The 17,495-nt window shown below is 43.1% G+C and overlaps 2 protein-coding genes across 6 annotated transcripts in view; one reads left to right on the forward strand and one right to left on the reverse strand.

Annotated features, from left to right (window-relative positions):
• The window catches only part of LOC106597038 (NACHT, LRR and PYD domains-containing protein 12), a 173,834-nt gene extending 165,324 nt beyond the window's left edge, over positions 1 to 8,510 (reverse strand). For all 5 annotated transcript variants that reach the window (XM_045723038.1, XM_045723035.1, XM_045723036.1 and 2 more), the window contains exon 1: positions 8,434 to 8,510. The gene's annotated coding sequence lies outside the window, so the exon portion shown is untranslated. The remainder of the gene's footprint in view (positions 1 to 8,433) is intronic.
• Positions 1 to 17,495, forward strand: part of LOC123744234 (NACHT, LRR and PYD domains-containing protein 12) — a 294,132-nt gene that overhangs the window by 131,800 nt on the left and 144,837 nt on the right. The window lies entirely within an intron of this gene.

Genomic DNA, 17,495 nt, shown 5'->3' on the forward strand with positions numbered 1-17,495 from the left:
ATTTGGATCCCCACTAGCTGACTCCATAACAACAGCTAGTCTACCTGGTTGGATCCCCTGACTCCCTAACAACAGCTAGTCTACCTGGTTGGATCCCCTGACTCCATAACAACAGCTGTCTACATGGGCTCTTTTTGAGAAGATCAGGGAGTTTTGCTACGAACAAGCTATGGACATCACATGCCCTGCACCAAAGTCAAGGGCAGGACAGAAACAGCCTCTCCGAATATAGATTCCCTTGTTCATGCGTGGTTCGGACAGACCAGTTCATCACTGGGGGAGAGTTCCCAGTCATCACCACTATCTACAGTGCCTCTTGTCACATGACTCTCTCCTAACACACACCATACGTTGCTGCTACTATAAAAAAAATGTATCCTGCTGCTCAGCCACTTCACCCCTGATTGTCTACATATAACTACCTCATCTATCACCAGTATCACTGATATGGTTATTGATATTGTACATTTATTTTATTTATTTATTTTATTTCACCTTCATTTAAGGACAACAAGGTCAAGGTATTGGAGTTGCCATCACAAAGCCCTGACCTCAATCCCATAGAAAATTTGTGGGCAGAACTGAAAAAGCGTGTGCGAGCAAGGAAGCCTACAAACCTGACTCAGTTACACCAGCGCTGTCAGGAGGAATGGGCAAAATTCACCCAACTTATTGTGGGAAGCTTGTGGAAGGCTACCCAACACGTTTGACCCAGGTTAAACAATTTAAAGGCAATGCTACCAAATACTAATTGAGTGTATGTAAAATTCGGACCCACTGGGAATGTGATGAAAGAAATAAAAGCTGAAATAAACCATTCTCCCTACTATTATTCTGACATTTCAAATTTTTGTTAATAAAGTGGTGATCCTAACTGACCTAAGACAGAGAATTTTTACTAGGACTAAATGTCAGGAATTGGGAAAAACTGAGTTTAAATGTATTTGGCTAAGGAGTATGTAAACTTCCGACTTCAACTGTATGTATGTATGTATGCATGCATGCATGCATGCATGCATGCATGCATGCATGTATGTATGTATACATTTTTTTATGAGATATCTTGGCATAGGTTATTGGTGTACTGTTGGAATCATGGAAATATAATGATTGTAATTAAATAGTTGGAATATAGTGGGCAGCACATTGAATGCATTGTTGTTTGACATAACAAATGAATAAGCCAGGGAAGATGTGTGTAAGGAATGGAACCAAAGTGTTGGTCAGTGTTTCCCAGGGGTCCCTATACGATGTTCCGTTCCTCTTTATGTGGCTAGCTAGCTAACATATTCATGCTTCGCCTATTCCTCTGATTTAGTAGATACCATTACACAAACATGCAGATCTAGGCCTACACCAGCACTGGTTTCAGGCTGTAATTAGACATTAGGTTTGCGCCAACTCCGATTACATTTAGCTAGCCAGCTAACTAGCAGTTAGCATTAGCTCCAGAGTGAACAGCAAGTGAAGTGCCTGTGACTACACCGCCAAGCAACACCTGCTCTCCTTGAGTGACAGGGGGCAGGGCTTGGTGTGGGAAGTGGAATGCAGGAACAGGAGAGACGACTTGCAAGTAGCAAACGGAGTGAACTCTAAAAATGGACATTACGGACACGCTGGTGTTGCGCGTCACATTCGGCCAACCAAACATTAAAATACTGTTATAGAAGGTGAAGTAAAAACACAAATCGGTCTGTGCATCAATACCAGTATACTGCCCAGCCCAACTGTTTATTACGTATAAAATAATTTATTTACATTACTTTAATAAAATATTTCAGTTCTCTATATAACATTTGATGACTGTAATTTCATTCCAAGTCCTTATCGATAGAGTTGCTGTAAAACTACAAAAAAAATGGATATTGTCAAAGTAAGTAAAGCCTACTTTTGTGACTCCTGAATACCAACTATCACATAGATCATGTATTTTCAAGTAGAGAAGCAACTGCTCTCTAACCCTCTCGATCAGTGTTCTTGTCTCTTCTCTCGGTCTGCCCCACACAGACGGTCTGTGCAATAGACTGAAAAAGTAGTCTCGCAATGGATTATGGTCATTACCATGTATAATATTGGCCTGTAGGAAACTACAACTCCCTACTATATCACCCAGTTCGGACTAGTTCCGATTTCAAGAGAGAAACTGTGCATTGAGCTCACAGAAACACTAAATAGAATTCAAATAGTTAAAACAATTAAAAAATAACAAGTGTTGGTTAATCGCTCAGAACTACTGCCATCGGATGGTGGTGGGTTGGACACCAAAGGGCTTGGCGCAAAAGGCTGCCATTGCCTTTCCGGCTCTGTAGGCCTGGGAATGACGGGGACAGAGTGGGCTAAAATGGTGCTGCTATGTGCTCCTACCACCCACATCAGGTTCCAGAGTCGCCCAAGACCAGAGCACTCCATTAGTCATCCATATCAGACAAGGCCCTTCACATTTCTCCTTCATTCCTCATTGCATTGAAAGTAAAGAGAGCCCTTGTCTTCAACAACAGCCCAGCCCTGATATGGAGAAAATGGGGCAATAAGGTAGACTCCCCACTGTATGAAAATGATTAAACTGAACAGTCGACAGCTTTTTTACTTATTTTTAATAAGTAAAAAATAATAATTTGCCGTATGGGTGAGAGGGAAGTGTCAAGGATAGAAATTTCCGGTAATATCTACAAGGCAGCTCTCGGAATTACAACAACCAATTGCAGCTGATGAAACACCATAAAAAGGCACAATTTGTCAATCAATAACGTTGGTAGCGTAGTATGATAATTCTACTCTAACTTGGGCAGCAGGACTGCACAGGGTGTGATTGTGGGATAACAACGCTCATATCAGGCTCCTGTAATATAATACAGAGAAGTAAAACAGGTCACTGCACAATGAGTGCAAGTGAGCTCCTTCAGCTCTCAGCCTGTTTAAAATATCTACTGATAATATCTCCCTACTTGCCGGCCCGGTTTCTGATCCCTTTAACCAGGTAGGCCAGTTGAGAACAAGTTCTCATTTACAACTGCGACCTGGCCAAGATAAAACAAAGCAGTGCAACACAAACAACAACACAGAGTTACACATGGAATAAACAAACAAAGGCAATAACACAATAGAAAAGTATATATACAGTGTGTGCAAATGAAGTAAGATAAGGGAGGTAAGGCAATAAATAGGCCATAGTGGCGAAATAATTACAAATTAGCAATTAAAACACTGGAGTTGATAGATGTGCAAAAGATGAATGTGCAAGTAGAGATACTGGGGTGCAAAGGAGCAAGATAAATTAAAAAAATACAGTATGGGGATGAGGTAGTTGGATGGGCTATTTACAGATGGGCTATGTTCAGGTGCAGTGATATGTGAGCTGCTCTGACAGCTGTTGCTTAAAGTTAATGAGGGAGATATGAGTCTCCAGCTTCAGTGATTTTTGCAATTCGTTCCAGTCATTGGCAGCAGAGAACTGGAAGGAAAGGCGGCCAAATTAGAAATTGGCTTTGGGGGTAACCAGTGAAATATACCGGCTGGAGCGCGTTCTATGGGTGGGTGCTGCTATGGTGACCAGTGAGCTGAGATAAGGCGGGGCTTTACCTAGCAAAGACTTATAGATGTCCTGGAGCCAGTGGGTTTGGCGACGAATATGAAGCGAGGGCCAGCCAACGAGAGCATACAGGTCGCAGTGGTGGGTAGTATATGGGGCTTTGGTGACAAAACGGATGGCACTGTGATAGACTGCATCCAATTTGCTGCATCCAATCGCCGAAGTTAAGGATCGGTAAGATATCAAATCAAAGTTTATTTGTCACGTGTGCCGAATACAACAGGTGTAGACATTACAGTGAAATGCTTACTTACAGGCTCTAACCAATAGTGCGAAAAAAAGGTATGTGTGTGTGTGTGTAGGTAAGTAAAGAAATAAAACAACAGTAAAAAGACATTTGAAAATAAGAGTAGCAAGGCTATATACAGACACCGGTTAGTCAGGTTTATTGAGGTAGTATGTACATGTAGGTTTGGTTAAAGTGACTATGCATATATGATGAACAGAGAGTAGCAGTAGCGTAAAAAGAGGGGTTGGCGGGTGGTGGGTGGGACACAATGCAGACAGCCCGGTTAGCCAATGTGCGGGAGCACTGGTTGGTCGGGCCAATTGAGGTAGTATGTACATGAATGTATAGTTAAAGTGATTATGCATATTAGATAAACAGAGAGTAGCAGCAGCGTAAAAGAGGGGTTGGGGGGGGGCAAATAGTCCGGGTAACAATTTGGTTACCTGTTCAGGAGTCTTATGGCTTGGGGGTAAAAACTGTTCAGAAGCCTTTTTGTCCAAGACTTGGCACTCCGGTACCGCTTACAATGCGGTAGTAGAGAGAACAGTCTATGACTGGGGTCTTTGACAATTTTTAGGGCCTTCCTCTGACACCGCCTGGTGTAGAGGTCCTGGATGGCAGGCAGCTTTGCCTCAGTGATGTACTGGGCCGTACGCACTACCCTCAGAAGTGCCTTGCGGTCGGAGGCAGAGCAATTGCCGTACCAGGAGGTGACGCAACCGGTCAGGATGCTCTCGATGTTGCAACTGTAGAACCTTCTGAGGATCTCAGATAGTCAGTTTTACAAGGGTATGTTTGGCAGCATGAGTGAAGGATGCTTGGTTGGGAAATAGGAAGCCGATTGTAGATTTAATTTTGGATTGTATATTGGTATTTGTAGATGTCCAAATATTCTAAGTCAGAACCGTCCAGAGTGCTGGACGGGCGGGCAGGTGCGGGTAGCGATTGGTTGAAGAGCATGTATTTAGTTTTACTTGCATTTAAGAGCAGTTGGAGGCCACAGAAGGAGAGTTGTATGGCATTGAGGCTCGTCTGGAGGTTAGTTAACACAGTGTCCAAAGAAGGGCCAGAAGTATACAGAATGGTGTCGTCCGCGTAGAGGTGGATCAGAGAATCACCAGCAGCAATAGCGACATCATTGATGTATACAGAGAAAAGAGTCGGCCCGAGAATTGAACCCTGTGGCACCCCCATAGAGACTGCCCGACATACTGTATAACTACCTCATCTATCACCAGTATCACTGATATGGTTATTGATATTGTTCTTCTACATACTGTATATTATGTAGTTCTTTCTCTATATTGACACTTGTTATTTTTGTATTTATATTATTTATATTGACACTATCTATTTCTGATATTGCTACTACGTAAGTAACCATTTGTCTGTACAGTTTCCACCTTCTGTAGAGACCCATCCACTTAGCTAGACGTGGCTGGGGGATATAGCATTTCTTTCACATGAACCATCAGTTTAGTGTCTGGATTAGCGTCATCTAACATTTATACAATATTTTTATCTGGACACTTTCTGCTTACCTGGGATTGTTCCTTATTGTAGGCTACTACTTTTAGTCTTAATCTTTACTACACTACTCACTGTTTATCACATGACCTCACATGTGAATCCTTCAACAGATGGGTGGGGCTAAGGCTTAAGAGGGTGTGAACAATGCTGAATGGGTGGAGACAAAGGAGAGCTCTCCAGTAGGCGCACCAAAAACATTCAGGGGCCATTTTCACAAAGGTGGGGTTTCAGGTTTATCAACTTTCAAAGCAGAATTACTTTCCCATTGTTCCTCAAATGCAGTGTATGATATACCTTTTTGTGCCTCTGACTCTGCTTTTTTTTCAATGTAAAAAACACAATTTCAAATGTTGCTACGTAAGACCGAATCAAGTCTGTCGGTCACATTTAGTTTCAATGCCCATTACCGCATGTCACTTTTTACCGAATTGACAAGAGCGACAATTATTTTTCTACAAAGAAACTAGATGACGTGACACACGTCTTCCTCCGGGATGTGAAAGAGCGCAAATAAATCAATCGCCCATACCCTACCTCATAACCCTGTAGCCTATATTATAACCCCATACCCTACCTCACAGCCCTGTAGCCTATATTATAACCCCATACCCTACCTCATAACCCTGTAGCCTATAATATAACCCCATACCCTACCTCATAACCCTGTAGACTATATTATAACCCCATACCCTACCTCACAGCCCTGTAGACTATAACATAACCCCATACCCTACCTCACAGCCCTGTAGACTATAACATAACCCCATACCCTACCTCATAACCCTGTAGACTATAATATAACCCCATACCCTACCTCATAACCCTGTAGACTATAACATAACCCCATACCCTACCTCACAGCCCTGTAGACTATAATATAACCCCATACCCTACCTCATAACCCTGTAGCCTATAATATAACCCCATACCCTACCTCACAGCCCTGTAGACTATAATATAACCCCATACCCTACCTCATAACCCTGTAGACTATATTATAACCCCATACCCTACCTCACAGCCCTGTAGACTATAATATAACCCCATACCCTACCTCATAGCCCTGTAGCCTATAATATAACCCCATACCCTACCTCATAACCCTGTAGACTATAATATAACCCCATACCCTACCTCACAGCCCTGTAGACTATAATATAACCCCATACCCTACCTCATAACCCTGTAGAATATAATATAACCCCATACCCTACCTCATAACCCTGTAGACTATAATATAACCCCATACCCTACCTCACAGCCCTGTAGACTATAATATAACCCCATACCCTACCTCATAACCCTGTAGACTATAATATAACCCCATACCCTACCTCACAGCCCTGTAGACTATAATATAACCCCTTACCCTACCTCATAGCCCTGTAGACTATAATATAACCCCATAACCTACCTCATAACCCTGTAGCCTATAATATAACCCCATACCCTACCTCATAACCCTGTAGACTATAATATAACCCCATACCCTACCTCATAGCCCTGTAGCCTATAATATAACCCCATACCCTACCTCATAGCCCTGTAGACTATAATATAACCCCATACCCTACCTCATAGCCCTGTAGACTATAATATAACCCCATACCCTACCTCATAACCCTGTAGACTATAATATAACCCCATACCCTACCTCACAGCCCTGTAGACTATAATATAACCCCATACCCTACCTCATAGCCCTGTAGACTATAATATAACCCCATACCTTACCTCACAGCCCTGTAGCCTATAATATAACCCCATACCCTACCTCATAGCCCTGTAGACTATAATATAACCCCAACCCTACCTCATAACCCTGTAGCCTATAATATAACCCCATACCCTACCTCACAGCCCTGTAGACTATAATATAACCCCATACCCTACCTCATAGCCCTGTAGACTATAATATAACCCCATACCTTACCTCACAGCCCTGTAGCCTATAATATAACCCCATACCCTACCTCATAGCCCTGTAGCCTATAATATAACCCCATACCCTACCTCATAACCCTGTAGCCTATAATATAACCCCATACCCTACCTCACAGCCCTGTAGACTATAATATAACCCCATACCCTACCTCATAACCCTGTAGACTATATTATAACCCCATACCCTACCTCACAGCCCTGTAGACTATAATATAACCCCATACCCTACCTCATAGCCCTGTAGCCTATAATATAACCCCATACCCTACCTCATAACCCTGTAGACTATAATATAACCCCATACCCTACCTCACAGCCCTGTAGACTATAATATAACCCCATACCCTACCTCATAACCCTGTAGAATATAATATAACCCCATACCCTACCTCATAACCCTGTAGACTATAATATAACCCCACACCCTACCTCATAACCCTGTAGACTATAATATAACCCCATACCCTACCTCACAGCCCTGTAGACTATAATATAACCCCTTACCCTACCTCATAGCCCTGTAGACTATAATATAACCCCATAACCTACCTCATAACCCTGTAGCCTATAATATAACCCCATACCCTACCTCATAACCCTGTAGACTATAATATAACCCCATACCCTACCTCATAGCCCTGTAGCCTATAATATAACCCCATACCCTACCTCATAGCCCTGTAGACTATAATATAACCCCATACCCTACCTCATAGCCCTGTAGACTATAATATAACCCCATACCCTACCTCATAACCCTGTAGACTATAATATAACCCCATACCCTACCTCACAGCCCTGTAGACTATAATATAACCCCATACCCTACCTCATAGCCCTGTAGACTATAATATAACCCCATACCTTACCTCACAGCCCTGTAGCCTATAATATAACCCCATACCCTACCTCATAACCCTGTAGACAAGAATATAACATTGATTCATTTTGACTAGGCTGATAAATATGAATCAGCATCAATGTAAGGAAGCCTAAAATGATCATTATTGAAAGTTGAAATCAGTATTGTAATAACTTAACAATTCTGCGGATGTCTTACTGCCTAAATCACCTCTCTCTGCGATGGCCTAACTTCTCCAAAACACTTTTTGTCATAAAATGGTAAAAGAACGCTACAAACCTCAGAAACATTTTTCTTCGACCGACAGTGTCCAGTTCTGCCTCTACTTCCTTATAAATGTACTTCCTTGTTTCAACACAGTGGGCGGGTTCAACAGGTATAGGTTTATGTGAAGACACACAAACACAAAACACACGCGCAGACAGACACACACACACACACACACACACACACACACCTTTCCGCTAACTTTAGACCATGTGTATGCACAGTTTCTAGTGGTTGAAGTATTGCATTTCAAGAAGGCCAGTAGATTAGTATTTAGTGTAAATGTGGGATATGATGGACACGCTTATTCATAACAATAAAAAGTTTAATAACAAGATGCAACAATTTGCCGTTACTGAGACATCCATTCCGTTTATCTTTGCATTTTAAAATAATTAGAAATAGCCATCTATTTCCTAGGCTTCTATTTATTTCGTTTCCATGATCGTTGCATAATACATTTCTCACCTTTTCTGTGATGTTTTCATACTCACGAGGTAGAATATAGGCCTACAACAAGGTTACCATTCGTCCCATCTCTCGTTTAATTGGACCGACTTCACAACAGTAAATAGATAAGCTATTTCAAGTATTTTGCTCTATGTAAAATACCAGGGACCACATTTGTAAACGTTGTCTACACACAAAATATGCCACAAAACATGCATGTGCCAGTTTTCACGCAAATGTTGTCATTTATAAAAAGTGAACTTGACATGAGAATTTGCTAATCCTCCTGCTAACTTTAGACCAGGCGTCCTTACAGTTTCTAGTGGTTGAAGTCTTGCATTGCAAGAAGACAAAAGTAGACTAGTAGTAGCCTGGTGCAGATGGGGAATATATGACGAGACTCTTATTCAGAACTAAAGAACAGGTAGACCTGGCTAAATATAATAACAAGATGCAATCATTAGCTGTTAGTGAGAAGAGCGTTAATCGATGTGTCTTTACATTCTATAATAATTAGAAGTAGGCATATATTTCCTGTTATTTATTTCATTTCCATGATCATTGCAGAATAATTCCTATACTCGCCAAATATCCTATAGGCCTATAACAAGTTAGGATTGGCTACCATTCCTCCCATCTCTCATTTAATTGGATCCACTTCACAGTAGTAACTAGATAAACTACGGTATTTCAAGCAGACTATTTTGCTCTGTGCCAGTGGCCACCAACCGGTTTATCGCGATCGACTTGTCGATCTCCAAGGCATTTCTAGTTGATCGCCAAACGTTTCTGTAAAAACCCAACGATAAATCCTTGTGTTTCTATTCTTTGTTATTAGTCTCGGGCTGTTGGTGGTAGGTTCAGACAATTCAGCTGCTGTCCTGCGCGCCGGGTTGGCAAACTGTTGCCATTTCGTGTGTCTGAATGTAGAAACTGTTTCCTTTTCATGTGTCTGAATGTACAATCTGTTTCCATTTCATGTGTCTGAAGGTACAAACTGTTTCCATTTCATGTGTCTGAAGGTACAAACTGTTTCCATTTCATGTGTCTGAATGTACAAACTGTTTCCATTTCATGTGTCTGAAGGTACAAACTGTTTCCATTTCATGTGTCTGAATGTACAAACTGTTTCCATTTCATGTGTCTGAATGTACAAACTGTTTCCATTTCATGTGTCTGAAGGTACAAACTGTTTCCATTTCATGTGTCTGAATGTACAACCTGTTTCCATTTCATGTGTCTGAAGGTACCAACTGTTTCCATTTCATGTGTCTGAATGTACAAACTGTTTCCATTTCATGTGTCTGAAGGTTCAAACTGTTTCCATTTCATGTGTCTGAAGGTACAAACTGTTTCCATTTCATGTGTCTGAATGTACAAACTGTTTCCATTTCATGTGTCTGAATGTACAAACTGTTTCCATTTCATGTGTCTGAAGGTACAAACTGTTTCCATTTCATGTGTCTGAATGTACATACTGTTTCCATTCCATGTCTCTGAAGGTACAAACTGTTTCCATTTAATGTGTCTGAAGGTACAAACTGTTTCCATTTCATGTGTCTGAAGGTACAAACTGTTTCCATTTCATGTGTCTGAATGTACAACCTGTTTCCATTTCATGTGTCTGAAGGTACCAACTGTTTCCATTTCATGTGTCTGAATGTACAAACTGTTTCCATTTCATGTGTCTGAATGTACAAACTGTTTCCATTCCATGTCTCTGAAGGTACAAACTGTTTCCATTTAATGTGTCTGAAGGTACAAACTGTTTCCATTTCATGTGTCTGAATGTACATACTGTTTCCATTCCATGTGTCTGAAGGTACAAACTGTTTCCATTTAATGTGTCTGAAGGTACAAACTGTTTCCATTTCATGTGTCTGAATGTACAAACTGTTTCCATTTCATGTGTCTGAAGGTACAAACTGTTTCCATGTCATGTGTCTGAAGGTACAAACTGTTTCCATTTCATGTGTCTGAATGTACAAACTGTTTCCATTTCATGTGTCTGAAGGTACAAACTGTTTCCATTTCATGTGTCTGAATGTACAAACTGTTTCCATTTCATGTGTCTAAATGTACAAACTGTTTCCATTTAATGTGTCTGAAGGTACAAACTGTTTCCATTTCATGTGTCTGAATGTACAAACTGTTTCCATTTCATGTGTCTGAAGGTACAAACTGTTTCCATTTCATGTGTCTGAAGGTACAAACTCTGCTTCCCGGTGGGCCTGGGGAGGAAATCAAGTGCACCATGTGTCCGCTGGCCAATCAGATTGCTCAGATGACCGAGTCTACAGTGACGTAGCAGACATAAAATAAAGCTACGGCAAAATTGATATTGTGAGATTCCAAAACGTTTAAAACCATGACTAGAGAGAGACTGTCAACGAATGCAGCAAAGAGCTGCTGTTTTTATGAGTGAGTTCATGTTAAGTTTTTACTCAGCGCTGTCAACACTTTGTATTCAACACTTTTATAAGCCATAAAATGCGCGTTGTTCCTATTTCCACTCAGCGCTACAACAAGCAGTGCAGCAGTAATGAATGAGGAGGAAAGTGGATCTATAGGCCTTGTTATTATTAGCGGCTTGGGTCTTTTTAATATCAATAAATATTTCACTTTCTCTGTTCATAGGAGTAACAACATGAATTTGTGCATGAAGCAGAAATAATGAGGTGCGACTCGAGTTTCGCCATCAGCTGGAAGACGGTGTCCCTTTTTGGTCAGTGTCAGTGGAGGAAAGGGAGAGCGGAGGGATGTTGAGAGACTGACCCTCAGTCTGCTGCTCTCACCCTCTGCTGAGACAGACCCTCAGTCTGCTGCTCTCTCCCTCTGCTGAGACTGACCCTCATTCTGCTGCTTTCCTCTGCTGAGACTGACCCTAAGTCTGCTGCTCTCTCCCTCTGCTGAGACTGACCCTCAGTCTGCTGCTCTCTCCCTCTGCTGAGACGGACCCTCAGTCTGCTGCTCTCTCCCTTTGCTGAGACGGACCCTCAGTCTGCTGCTCTCTCCCTCTGCTGAGACGGACCCTCAGTCTGCTGCTCTCTCCCTCTGCTGAGACTGACCCTCAGTCTGCTGCTCTCTCCCTCTGCTGAGACTGACCCTCAGTCTGCTGCTCTCTCCCTCTGCTGAGACGGACCCTCAGTCTGCTGCTCTCTCCCTCTGCTGAGACGGACCCTCAGTCTGCTGCTCTCTTCCTCTGCTGAGACTGACCCTCAGTCTGCTGCTCTCTCCCTCTGCTGACGGACCCTCAGTCTGCTGCTCTCTCCCTCTGCTGAGACTGACCCTCAGTCTGCTGCTCTCTCCCTCTGATGAGACTGACCATCAGATGCAGGCACCATCAGCCCAGTAAAATAAAAAGCTAATTATTTAAACGTATGCTCACTCAGCTGTGCCTCAAAAGTAATACAACAATGGATCTATTACCGGTGTGATCATATAGACTACCTCAAATATATATATTTTTAGATGTCCCGAACAACAATGCATTGGCAGGTAAATTCAAGCAAAGCCAGTATGCGGTGATAATGTATTGGGCCTGTAGTTTACTGCACAAACCTCATTGCTACAGAACTGTTTTTAATTGGTTAATGTTGCATGGGCTTACGTTTTATAAGTCATGGTAATAAAATATCAGAGCGGTAGATCTCTGCTTGCATTTTGACTCAGAAAGTGATCTTGACTCAGAAAAGGTTGGTGACCACTGCTCTGTGCGATCCGATCCGAAGTGCATTTTAACGTTGGAACAGACGACTCACCTTTTCCATTGACTTTTGTAGGTACGTCTGAATATTGTAATGTGACATTTCTTGCGTAGACAATTTAATTTATAAACATAAAACATTGTCATAATCATTGCGTAATAAATTCCTCACCTTTTGTGGCCATGATGAGTTCATATTCCCGATGTAGCCATACAACTAATTACCATGCGCATTTCTCATTGAATTGGGCCTATTAGATAGGCTATTATTTAAAGTTTATGCAGATGACATGGTGCGCGGTTTATAACATACAGCAGAATGTAACAGGTGAACAGACAGCTGATCTGGTTTATAACATACAGCAGAATGTAACAGGTGAACAGACAGCTGATCTGGTTTATAACATACAGCAGAATGTAACAGGTGAACAGACAGCTGATCTGGTTTATAACATACAGCAGAATGTAACAGGTGAACAGACAGCTGATCTGGTTTATAACATACAGCAGAATGTAACAGGTGAACAGACAGCTGATCTGGTTTATAACATACAGCAGAATGTAACAGGTGAACAGACAGCTGATCTGGTTTATAACATACAGCAGAATGTAACAGGTGAACAGACAGCTGATCTGGTTTATAACATACAGCAGAATGTAACAGGTGAACAGACAGCTGATCTGGTTTATAACATACAGCAGAATGTAACAGGTGAACAGACAGCTGATCTGGTTTATAACATACAGCAGAATGTAACAGGTGAACAGACAGCTGATCTGGTTTATAACATACAGCAGAATGTAACAGGTGAACAGACAGCTGATGTTTTACATTGAAGTGTCTAGGCTACCTATAAACTGTCGTTGATTTATTTTTTTCAAGTAGACAATGTTTCAGAAATTGTGGGCACTGCAGCATATTTAGGTTCGGGAAAAAGTCAATGCAAAAATTACTGAATTCAAACGATCAGTTTGTAGGTCCACAACAGTTTGCAATTGTTTTTGTCTTTCAGAAACGGTCAGATATGCCTACAGCAAATGTCACTGTAAAAGAAAACATTCTGCCAACACCTCCAAATATCACATCCTGACCAGTAAAGGGGTTATTTGTTATTGTAGTTTGGTCAGGACGTGGCAGGGGGTGTTTGTTTAGAGTGTTTCAGGGTTTGTTGGGCTATGTGTTTATGTAGAGAGGTGTTTGTTTAGAGTGTTCCGGGGTTTTTGTATTATGTTCTATGTTAGTATATTTCTATGTTCTAGTCTAGTCTTTCTATTTCTATGTTTAGGGTTGTTAATTGACCTTCAACTGGAGGCAGCTGTTCCTGACGGGACTGTTTAGTGTCGTTTATTGTTTTTGTATACGTGTTGATTTTGTTTTCCTTCTTCAAACAAAAAAGAAGATGAGTATACATATTCCCGCTGCGTTTTGGTCTACTCCTTACGACGCCCGTGACAGAACTACCCACCACCAAAGGACCAAGCAGCGGAGGAAGGAGCAGCAGAGGGACTATGGGGAATCATGGACATGGGAGGAAATTCTGGACGGGGCTGGACCATGGCACCAGGCTGGTGAATACCGTCGCCCACTGGAGGAAATAGAGGCAGCCAAGGCGGAGCGATGCCGTTATGAGGCATTATACGCGCCGATGGGCAAGTACGAGAGGCACCCCCAAGAAATGTTTTTGGGGGGGCACACGAGGAGATTGGCTATGGCAAGCAGTAGACCTGATCCAACTCCCCGTGCTTATTATGGGGAGCGCGTGGAGACAAGAGCGCCGGTGTATGCGGAAGTGCGCACGATCTCGCCCATGCGCACGTACAGTCCGGTGCGAGAGATCCCAGCCCCTCGCAAGTGCCGTGCTAGAGTGGGCATCCAGCCTGGAAGGAGGATGCCTGCGCAACGCATCTGGCCACCAGTGCGCATCCTAGGCCCAGGCTACCCTACGCCTGCTCTACGCACGGCAACCATCAGCCCTCTGCACATCCCAGTTCGCCCTGTGCCAGCATTCTACTCGTGCAGGGCTACTATTACCATCCATCCAGGACGGGTTGTGCAGGAGGTGCGCTCCAGACCTCCAGTGCTTACCCATGGCCCGGTGTATCCAGTTCCTGCTCCTCGTACTAGCCCTGAGGTGCGTGTCTCTAGTCTGGTGCCTCCTAAGCCAGCACCACGCACCAGGCCTCCAGTGCGTCAGCCCAGTCTAGTACGTCATGTTCCCGCTCCTCGCACTAGCATTGGGGTGCGTGTCTGCAGTCTGGTACCTCCAGTACCAGCTCCATGCACCAGGCCTCCAGTGCGTCAGCCCAGTCCAGCTCCTCCTGCTCCTGCTCCTCGCACTAGCCCTGTGGTGCGTGTTCCTAGTCTGGCGCCTCCGAAGCCAGCCCCACGCATCAGGCCTTCAGTGCGCAGTCCCCATCCAGAGTGTCCGGCAACAGTGCCCCGTCCAGAGTGTCCGGCAACAGTGCCCCGTCCAGAGTGTCTGGCAACAGTGCCCCGTCCAGAGTGTCCGGCAACAGTGCCCCGTCCAGAGTGTCCGGCAACAGTGCCCCATCCAGAGACGGCCCACAGTCCAGAGCCTGCAGAGACGGCCCACAGTCCGGAATCGGCGCAGCCAGAGTCGCCCTCCAGTCCAGAATCGGAGCTCCCAGAGTTGCCCTCCAGTCCGAGGTCTCCAGCGACGCGCATCAGCCCGAGGTCTCCAGCGACGTGCATCAGCCCGAGGTCTCCAGCGACGCGCATTAGCCCGAGGTCTCCAGCGACGCGCATCTTAGCCCTGAGCCTTCAGCGGGGGTGGACAGGTTAGGTCTGAGACCTAGGCCGAAGCCTGAGCCACCTCCATAGTAGGTGGGTTGGGGAGGGGGGGTGTAGCACAAGAACCGTTGGTGAAGGTGGCCACCCTCCCTTTCCCTCCCTTTAGTTGGGGATTATATTTTTTGGTGTGTTTAGAGTTATTGGATTAGGTTTTGTTTTGTTGTTTTAGGTTTTACTGCTTGGTCTATCCGGGGTCTGCACCTTTGGGGGGGGAATGGGGGTACTGTCACGTCCTGACCAGTAAAGGGGTTATTTGTTATTGTAGTTTGGTCAGGACGTGGCAGGGGGTGTTTGTTTAGAGTGTTTCGGGGTTTGTTGGGCTATGTGTTTATGTAGAGGGGTGTTTGTTTAGAGTGTTCCGGGGTTTTTGTATTATGTTCTATGTTAGTATATTTCTATGTTCTAGTCTAGTATTTCTATGTTTAGGGTTGTTGATTGACCTTCAATTGGAGGCAGCTGTTCCTCGTTGCCTCTGATTGAAGGTCCTATGTATAGGGGTGTTTTTGTAATGGGATTTGTGGGTAGTTGTCTCCTGTTTTGTGTTTGTGCACCTGACGGGACTGTTTAGTGTCGTTTATTGTTTTTGTATACGTGTTGATTTTGTTTTCCTTCTTCAAATAAAAAGATGAGTATACATATTCCCGCTGCGTTTTGGTCTACTCCTTACGACGCCCGTGACACCAAAGACATTTAATCAAGTTCACCATCGATATTTCCTTTAGATATACTGTCTTGGCCTAATTTCAATACGTCCAAAGTATACAGCAAATAAGGGCGTTATTGTCACCATAAAGGGTGAATAACGGGCGTATTTCACCTGAAGTTATAACCGGTGCCCTGGATTTACAATATTTTTGTGAATGCACATTTATCAATGTATAAATATTGTGTAGAAACTATTCAAAAATACTACTTATAAACGCAATATTTAATGTTGGAATGCCTAGAAAGTGTGATTTATCAAACAATCCAATGACGCAAACTTAGGAGATCTCCATTGATAAATACCAATTGTTCTCAGCCTCAGTTCTTGTGTATTACCTTGGCTATTTAGCGTTTAGAAACGCCCCTAACTAACCATATATGGTCAAAACCATGCCTTTAAAGCCCATGTGGAATATACTAAACCTTACAATTATTTTCCTAGATTGAATTATTATTTTTTTTTAACCAGGCAAGTCAGTTAAGAACAAATTTCTTATTTACAATGACAGCTACCCCCTGCCAAACCCGGACATGTGAGATTTAGACCAACCCCACAAAAAGTTTGTGCAATGTGTGTCCATGCCATCGGGTTAGCTAGAACCAGTTTTGAAAGTTTTAGGAGTAATGGCTAAAGCTATTGAAATTTGACAAATTTGATTTGTCACTATGTTGATGGTCCCTAACTGCTGTTGGTGGACGTAAGGAAAACTACAGGTGAATATCGGTCGAATATCCAACCTGAATCTGTCTTTACCTCGGTCAGAAAACCCTTCTAACCTGTTGCGCGATGGTGGAAATGGTATGTTACACGTGTTGCTGATGATTGCATCCAAAACATCGAGGGATGTGAGATGCCACTGGCCGATCGGCAAGCTCCCGCTGAAAAGTGCCTGTTGACAAAATCCATAGGGTGGATATGGAACGCCGTTTGGGTCTTAAAGCACCTGGTCAAAACGCGATCTTTTTAATGCTACGTGTGTAAAGTAAATAGGTGCACGAGTTAAATTAATGTCTTCACGCACTAAATTAACGCCTACACACGTCAAATAAGCGTGTGCAAATGTGCTTGCAGGCGATTCAACATGTGCTAAATAAACGGCTGCAAGCGGTCCTGCACACATCAAGTTAACGCCTACAGCTGCTAAATATACACCTACACACGCTAACTTAACACGTTCTTTAATATGCTAATTTTACTAGCCAATTTCCCTAGCTCCTCCTTTCAACCAGATTTCACAGATTGAAGGAACTTCCTTTTCCACTGCAAGCAGAGTTTGAACCTTTACAAGGGAACGGTTTTGTCTTTGAAATTTGTTGTTACTGAATCGTAAAGTTTATCAGCTAGTTTACAGTGGAAGGATCTGTTTCTTATCACTGGCTATAAAATTCAGCTAACATTAA

Source organism: Salmo salar, chromosome ssa08 (assembly GCF_905237065.1).
Source record: "Salmo salar chromosome ssa08, Ssal_v3.1, whole genome shotgun sequence".
Taxonomy (NCBI): Eukaryota; Metazoa; Chordata; class Actinopteri; order Salmoniformes; family Salmonidae; genus Salmo; species Salmo salar.